This window comes from Microplitis demolitor, chromosome 8 (genome assembly GCF_026212275.2).
Source record: "Microplitis demolitor isolate Queensland-Clemson2020A chromosome 8, iyMicDemo2.1a, whole genome shotgun sequence".
In the NCBI taxonomy this organism is placed as follows: Eukaryota; Metazoa; Arthropoda; class Insecta; order Hymenoptera; family Braconidae; genus Microplitis; species Microplitis demolitor.
In genome coordinates this window covers 890,384-899,913 of record NC_068552.1, presented here as the reverse complement: position 1 = coordinate 899,913, position 9,530 = coordinate 890,384, and positions in this window count along the sequence as shown.

Here is a 9,530-nt window from a genome sequence, read left to right as displayed (position 1 = left end):
CTTCTTTTAAATTAAAATTAATTTTTTAAAATATTTTTTATGCTTACTTAGAAATTTTTAATATTCGTGAAGTCATATAACGATATTTTAAAATAAAGAATTGATGATAACTGAGCAGTTGTTCGAATTTCAAATTACTTATTTCGATTAACAAAATGCTGTCATAAAAATTATTATTTATTTATGTACACAGCTTAAACGATTGAGTAATATAAAATCACAATAACGATAAACTCTGCACCATTATGAGGTTAAAACTAATCTTGCATTTTAAATGATAACAAATGTCATTCTTTTACATAAATTTAACATGATTTGCTTATTTAATTCAATAGCTAAATACGAACGGTAGAAAAAAGCGTTCATAATCTAGGTCAGTTACTTAAAAATTTATCCGAGAAGATTGCCGTTAACCAAATTTATGTAGTAGCGGGAAAAGTTTTTAAGTTAATGTTTGAATCTGGTAAACAATTTGCTTCTGAAACTTTGAAGTAGTTTATTAACATGACACAACAAAAACTTTTTAAATTACTAGAGTTACAAAATAACTTTACGTCATATCTATTAATTTTTTTTAGAATTTTTCGATCTGTTTTTCAAACAAATGGAATTTTTCAGTAATAATAGTCATGTTTTAGTTCGTGACTGCAATTTTCTCAAGTAATATATAGCTGCGGTTTTTCGCGCACGGAGAATATTTCAGAAAACAAAATACTTTAACAAATTTTTATGATAAGATATCTGATAATAGTAACTGTAATGCTAGCATAGTAATTTTTTAAGTCTCTAATTTTTGATGTAAATTCAAAAAAATGAATAAGTTACTAATTATGATCGGGTGATTTTTATTATTCGTAATTTTATGATTACACTTTTTAATATTTTAAGAACAATAAACTTTGCAGTATTTTTTATTATATTCATTTAATTTAAATAAAAATTATTTCTGATTCGATAATAAATGTATGGTTCAATTAATATTTGATGCAGCCAACATTCATTTTTCAATAACTCAGAAGTAAAAATTCATTTGACCTCAGCTATTCATATTACAAGTATTTATACAAAAATTATAGTGCCAGCATAATAAAATTTGTTGGCTGCTCTATAGAAACTGTATCGCTGCAACGAATTATACAAATGAACATCATGATTTTCATTTTTCCTCGTTGGAATATTATAAAGGAATAACGATTGTTACTTTATATACTACAGTTTTTAATATTTCGATAAAACAAACGACAACTCGATAAATACGTGTAAATAAAATGTAATTTCACTTGAGGACTGCCAGCAAGTGGATAGAGGACTCGCCAACAAACTGCGAGGTCCAGTGATCGCGCCCGGGACTCGGAAAAAAAATGAACTTCGAAACCTGGCTCCACAATCCTACGCCATGCCACTAAACTAGTCAAGTCTTCTGTTGAGAGACAAAGCTCTCTCTCTCCCACTCTCTCTTTTTTCTCGAGAAATATAACTTAGTAATTTTTATTATGCTGGCATTACAAAAAATATAAACAGATTGATAGAAAATGTTATGCTAGAATGTAAAAATAAAATTAACCACTAAAAAATTTATTATACTGAGTAATAGTTCTTATAAATTACACAGCTCTGTTTTTAAAGTGATTTTTATTTTTTGTGCTAGACTACGAATATTCCAAGTATAGACTACACTAATTAAAAAAAGCTGTGATTTTTTTAAAGTTTGGTAGTCTATCCTATTTCATGTATTTTTGAGTCTCATTTTTTCTTGTGTACAGCAAACTAAAAGTATACAAAAAAATAAGGTATCGAAGATAACATAAAAATAAAATCAAAGAGAATTTCACTTATACGATAATTGTAAGGTGAATACTGTTATGCAAAGTGTAAAATATATTATCATTACCGATAGGTTACTTATTGGATATTATCCAGCAAACACGAAGACCCCATCCAATTTCCCTGATATTCGCGTGGAAGGGGTTTTTCCGGTTGGACGGCCTAAGGATTCCAGAAATACCTTTAGTAAGCAAAGAGGTCGAGGCTCTATAGCGTATGCTAGTGAGAAACACCACCCCCAGAATTTCGATAGCCTCGTATTAATTTCATATCCCTTCCGTCGTCACAACGGGCGGCTTCAATCATCTATTTATTGCCGGCGATCCAATCTCGACATTTTGTACGTCCTCATCCTCTTCTATTTCTCGCGCGAATCTTTGTCCACGTCCAGGGTAAACCCTCGTGATATCGTCTAGATACGAGGGAGTGCCAGATGCCCATTAATTTCTTGGAAGATGATTGAAAACCTTGGATAATGCGATTAATACGGTCATTTGATTTCACAAAAGTTTAGTTAACACAATCACATGAAATATAATTATTCAATCTTAATACTCATGTTAAGCTCTATCTGCATGAAAAACTTTCACTCAATCATACATTATTATAATCATATCATTTTATATTTTTTTGACCTCCAAGTTGTTACTAAATTGAATTTTTCAACTCTTCAATCTAAAAAATTTGAATTCCGCTGAAAAAAAAAAAAAAAAAAAAATTACTTTTTATTTGAATCGTTTATTTGAGAAACCCCATAAGTCAAGAGAACAAAATTTTTTCAGAAAACACAAAAAAAGTTTTTCTGGAAAAACTTGCCAGTGAAGTAGTAAATAAATAATTGAAGAAAATAATGTTTGCGTCTCTGAAAAATATTAAAACAAGAAAAATTTAATTTTTTAATTGAAACTACTTAAAAAAATTATTTAAAGTTGATTTACTTATGGGGTTTCTCAACCAAACGGAAGAAAAAGTTATAAAATCATTGTTTTTTTTTTCCACTCAAATAATTTATCAGACTGATAAAATGAAGTATATAATATGCATTTAAACTCTGAAACTCAGAAATTACAAAAAATAATAATTAATTTAAGTATTTTAATCAGTCATATTATTTTTTTTTCCAAAAAAAGCGCGAATTTTAAATAAAAAAAAAAATTATTTCTATAAAACTAAAACTGCATGTTTATTTAAAAAACCCCATAAGTCATTGATTTATGGGGTTTCTCAATAAAATAAAATTTCTCACCCCGTTAATTGTTCTTTAAACACTGATTTGATGGATATTTTTAATAATTTTTATGGGGGAACATCCAAAGAACCCAAAAATGCAAAAAACCCAATTTCGAAAAAAACATGACTTATGGGTTTCTCAAATAAACGATTCATTTATGATAAGTAATGAATCACTCAATGCAAAGGAATCGAAAATTTTCTGCAGGAATCAAGGAAATTAATCGAGATCTGAATTAATTAAAAAAAACTCTGCTCTAATCTAGAAAGTTTATTGAAATTAAAAACTGATCAGATTACAGATTAATTAGTCCAGTAATTGAATTTTCAAAAGTAGTCTTTACCTAATGTTATTTTTTAATCACTTTCGAATTTACTTAAGTAATTATTTTTAAAATTATATACGATCCTGAAGTTAGCAGACATTTAAAAATTTTTGAATTTTTTTTTTTCAATAAATCAATTGCAAAAAAATAAAATAAAAATATGCACATATAGGAAATTTAAAAAACTACAGGTGCAATTTTTTTAAATATTTTTTTTTTTATGGTTTATAGTTAAAAAAAAAATCCAAAAATTATTAGACGTCTGCTAACTTCAGTATCATAATTATATTGTTTGATTTTTACAATTTTTGATTGTTGAAAAATGATTTTTAGGAAAATACCCGAAAATAAAAGGTGTGTTAGAAAGGCGTATTAAATATAAAAAAAGTTTTTCAATAATGTGAAAAAAAATTTTTTAAGAAAAGCAACAATTTATTAATTTAATAAACCGCCAGAAAGTTTTGTGCTTAAGACCATACCAAGACGGAATTCCGTAGACATTCGAAGTAGTTAGCTCACGGAAATTCGGATAGGGTGCTCTCCTAATACCCTTTTGGTCGATGTCGAATCTCCGTTTTCTCCGCCCCCGATCATCCGCGACCCCGGTCATCCCCAAAGATTTTGTTGCTTCGCGTAACCCTTTAAGCTTTAACTATCTTGCCAACTCGAAATACTAAGGCTACCTAAACTATCTTTAGCTAGAAATGACGTAAACAGAGCGACTAAGAGAATGTTAATAATAAAAAATTTCCATTGAACTATTCTACGGAATTTTTATATTTTTTCTACTTCCGCTACGAATAAATCATTAGTCAAAATAGCTTTCTAGGGACAAAACATCGACATTTGTAAAACTTTAATTTTTGAAAATCGGGTGAAAACAATATCCTCGAATTTTTCGAAAATCGTCGACTTTTTAGCGGGAAGTTCAAAAAAAATTTTAATGTATCTAAAAATGAGAATAAGAAATCGTAAATAAATGAATTTTGTACCTCGAATCTTGGTAACTAAATAAGGAGCATGTCTTAAGGGCTGATTGGTAAAATTTATCTTTCTCTAGGCAATTTCATAAGAGCGAGCAATTTCGTGAAAGGAAACTCCAATCTCTCGTCTTATCTCTCTCGAGTATTTACTATTTCAATCTGTAAATTCATTGGAGCGTTGTCATCTTAAATCACTAGAATTAATTAACTAGTAGAGTAACAAGAAGTCTACAAGCTTTCATAAACTATATATGTATATATATTTAAAGGGGTAAGAGAGAGAGGGCAAAACAGTCGCCTTAAAATTTTATTATCGCAAAGTATTTTTATATTAAAATTACTACGAATTGAAGACAAAAATTTTTCGCGCCAAAAATTCTTTTTTTTTTTTTTAAATAAATCACCGAAGAAAAAATGTTTTTTCAAATCTAAGGAATTCATTTGCGACAAAGAAATATACAAGAGAAAGTGGGGTAAAATGGGTCATTTAAGAAAAAAATATATGTAATATATATATAAGCCCATTTTGCCCCACCCCTTCTCCCCTCCTTGGATAAATGATGAAGGAAACAAAACTTTGAATAGTGAAAGTATAATTTTTATTTTAAAAATAATAACTGCTATCGAAAGTATGCATTTAAAAATGAATATGATTGGTCCAGAAGTCCTTGTCGAGAGGGTAAGAATATTGTATAGGGGATTGTATGTTTGGTAGTAAACTCTAACTGCCTCTAGGGTAGGAACAAGAAAGATAACTTTACTCGAGTGAGTAAGACGAAGCAGGGGTTGATTGGGTGACCAACTTATCTCCCCTACGCGATCTCGGTGCGCGATTTATTCTCTCTTTTTCTATATTCTCATGTATTACTGACTATTGAATCTTTTTACTGTAAAATCGATTTATTTTTAATTTAAATTCCCTTTGTCATTAGAAGTTTCGAAATTTATAAATTACCCCGAAATTTACAGACAATTAAAAACTTTTTTCAACGAATTGATTACAAAAAAAAAAAAAAAAAAAAATATGCACTTGTAGAAAATTAAAAAAACTATAGGTGCAAATTTTTAAAAATATTTTTTTTTTATAATTTATCGTTTTGAATAAAATCCAAAAATTATTGAACGTCAAGAAAATTAATTTTTTTTATTTGATATCAATAATAATTTATATAAAATATCTAATGGTTATGGGCAATGAATACAAGATAATTGGTCATATATATTGCAATTTATATAATAATATTTAATAAGCAATTTCTAATAATTATTTCTTGATCATAGAAAATTGTTGAGTGAATTTATTAGCGTTACTTGTCTGACTCAAATTATTAAGTTTTTTATTTCTCTACTAGACGTAATCAGTGGCATTAAGTCGTAGAAAGATTGGCGAGACTCAAAAGGGTAAATTGAAGTTAATAAACTCGTTGTATACCAGTTTTTTTTTACTTAAAATTAAAAGTACTTGAGAAATAAAAAAAAACCATATTCACTCACTATATAATTTTGTTGATTTAAATGCAGTCTAAAAAATGATAGTTGCGTCATTCTTAATATGCCAAGAGGTGTATCGCTTAAAGTAAAGTTAAGGGTGGTACAAGCCATTTGGGAGCCCTATCGGTCCACGAAGTCTTACGTACAGCGATATTGAGTTATGCCCATAACGAACGTCTCGTCCTTAGAGCATTCGGGAATCCTCTCGGACTTTGCGGTGGCTTTGACGTTCCAAAACCTTTCTAGAAACTTGGGTGAAGAGGGTAGATACCCTTCAAAGACCGTAATTAATATTTTACTTTAAATATTATTTTTACAATATTTCATATTTTCATTGGCATTTTTCAAATTTACTATCATTTCTCGATTTTCATGTTGCAATAGCTTTTAAGTAATAAAATATATGTGACTGTAAACTGTTTTTTTAGATTTTTTATTTTAGGGTGTTTCTTAGATTTTTTATTTTATGGTGTTTCTTAGATTTCTTATTTTAGGGTGTTTTTTAGATTTTTTATTTTAGGGTGTTTTTTAGATTTTTTATTTTAGGGTGTTTCTTAGATTTTTTATTTCAGGGTGTTTCTTAGATTTTTTATTTTAGGGTGTTTCTTAGATTTTTTATTTTAGGCTGTTTCTTAAATTTTTTTTAGATCGAAAATGTATGAGACATTTTTTAATTTTTAAAGAAAAAAAGGATTTGGCGCGAAAAAATGATTTAAATTTTGAATTTAAAATAAAAATATTTCGGGCGCGAAATTATTTTTTTCTGAATAGATATTATTGTCTAATAGTTTCGGAAGTGTATCAATGTTCGGGCAAGGGTTTAAAGGTCGAAGGAAGTCCTCTCAATCACGGTGATTCCCCTCTAGCAAAGTCGATCGTTGGATGGGAGTAAGTTGGCAGTATAGAGAGGCTGCATCGAATCCTTCTTCGCTCTCTTCCTTTTACTCTTCCCCCGCGAGGCGCCTAGCCTTAGTTACTCTAGTATACTGTTAGGTTACCGAAGCTGGTATAGCCAAAGTATGAAACTCTGTTCCTATGAGAGTCCTAGGTAATCACTGAACTTCGTTGCTCCCTGAGGAACACATCCCCTTAGCCCCCTCGTGTTCTCTTATCCTCATCCTTCTCTTCCTCTTTAAAACTTTCTTCTTCCTTTGTACACGGTGTAACTTTGTTCCTGTGGGGTTACAGTATTACTGCACATGTTCTCTGCATCGCTGTACACTCATCAATCTTATATTTATCATCTACACTATATTTTTTATTTTGTTTTCTATATTTAACACTATTTTCATTATCGCTAAATAAATGAATTTTGTAGGGAAGAGTGGGGCAAGAAGAGCCTCAACAATATATGGTTAAAATATATAAAATCATATATGTTTGCAACAAAAAATATATGATATATTATAAAAAATCATACAGAGATTTTCGCCGATTTTATATGAAATTATATACAGTAATAAATATATGTACTTCATATATGTAACTTATATGTTTTTTATATTAAGCCATATATACATTTACATATACCTTATAATATATTGTATTGATATATTTCCTTTTATATTCAAAAAATATAAAATTTTTATATGAACTGAAATATATGGTAGCATATAATTTATATTATATATGGCACCATATATTTTCTTTGTTATATTTAAGCATATATTTTATTCGGTGTATATATATGTATATGGGTATATTATATATTCGCTTCAAATGAACTAATTTCGAGAATTTCATCTACATTTTAAAAAGTATATTAAAATTTAGATCTAATTTAATTGGCGTTGGTCATACGAATGGGAAACTTTTTTTTTCCATGCACAATATAAATATATGTTTTTATATATGATCAGAATATATTTTTCGTATATGATAGAAATATATATTTTTATGTATGATAAAAATATAGTTTTTGTATATGACAAGAATATATATTTTCATATATGATGAAAATATATTTTTTGTATATGATTGACATATATATTTTATATATGCTAAATATATACGGACTCGTATATGATGAATATTCTATTTTTCAATATAAAAATAAATATATCAGAAAATATACTTAAATTCGCCTTATATATTTTCTGATATTTTTACATATATTTTGACCATATATGTTATTTTCATACGGGTTTTCTCCTTTATTTTGGCGGCAATTTTAAATTTAAATTCAATTGTATTACAATAGTTGTAAAAACACATATTTTAGGAATTCTTTGTACAAATATATTTTAATGAATTGATTGTTTTGTCCATTAATATGATGAAACAACAGAGTAGTCAATTATGATGACGAATATTTGGTATAAATAGAGATGGTTGTTGACCATTTTCAAAGGGTTGCCAAGATTGAGGGATAGTTTATGTGACGATAAGGTGCGTACTCTAAGAAGTGCGTCATGAATGCGAGAGGAGAAACAAAGAGACTGAGAGAGAGGTTTGATTACAATTCCTAGCTCTTATCTCAAAGATTCGAAGTTATACGCGGGTTGAGGAAAGACCGATGGACAATAACGCTCGGGAACTATGGTTGAAATCCACCTATGCTAACAATGGTGGCTTATTATCACAGACAAAAGCATGCGAGAGCAAGGATCTGTTCATGGGACCACTGGCTTTGCCCTCGATTGTTGCTTTTACGAAAGTACGCAGTCAACTGAGATTACTAATGAATTCCTTCAACTCCAGCTGTCGTCTTAAGATTGACCGACTTCTCGCATTTGAATTCATTTGTACCGTCGTGGCCAGATACTTGATGAATTTATAATAAGTTTACGGAAGTTTTGAGTAATTATGAGGATAACAACATATTTATAATAAATTTTCTTCATATATTTCTAATTTTTGATACAATTTGAATATTTAAGACAATTAAAAAAATTGTTATTGTTTTTATTAAGAATAATTTTTGAAATTTATTTTATTGTTATTTAAAAATCTGTTGGAAAGCTATATTTTTTATGTCAATCAATTTGAGAATTCAATTTTTTGAGAGATTCCATAAAAAAATCTACATATTGGATTGCTTACTCTAATACAGAAATTTAATTTCAAATTGATTTTGCAATATCATTTAAATAATAATTAATGAGTGTTAATTTTTTCAAATATTTTCCATTAAGTGAAGCCACTACAACTCGGAAAATTCTTGTATAAAATTACATTTTTATCTTTCATTTTTAGAAAAAACCATAAGCTTAATTGCGATCTTACGAAATCGATTATTACACCTTTGGAACGCCATAAAAAATAAACTAATTAATTAAAAATAAAGTTATAATAGTGTTAATTAATGTCTATTTCATAATCTACAACATGAATTTTACGAAATTGAGTTATGTCTTATCATTCGGAAGTAATTCGATGATAAAGCTGCGAAAGTAAATTTCTTTGATTTTTTTCAAATTTTCAAAACCATGGTTAGAAGAAATCGTTGAAATAATAAGTTCTATAGCGGAAATTATTGCTAGTCGCACGAATTTTTAAATCTATTTTATAAAAGTGAGTTATAACTTCCGGTTCAGAAGTTTTTCAAGGATAAAGCAATAAAAGGTCATTTTTCGGAAAATCAAAAAAAATTTAAAACACCATAACTTTCAAACTAATCGACCGATTTGGCTCATCTTTGAACCTGATCAAGACAATCGTCCAAAAAAGAAGTCTA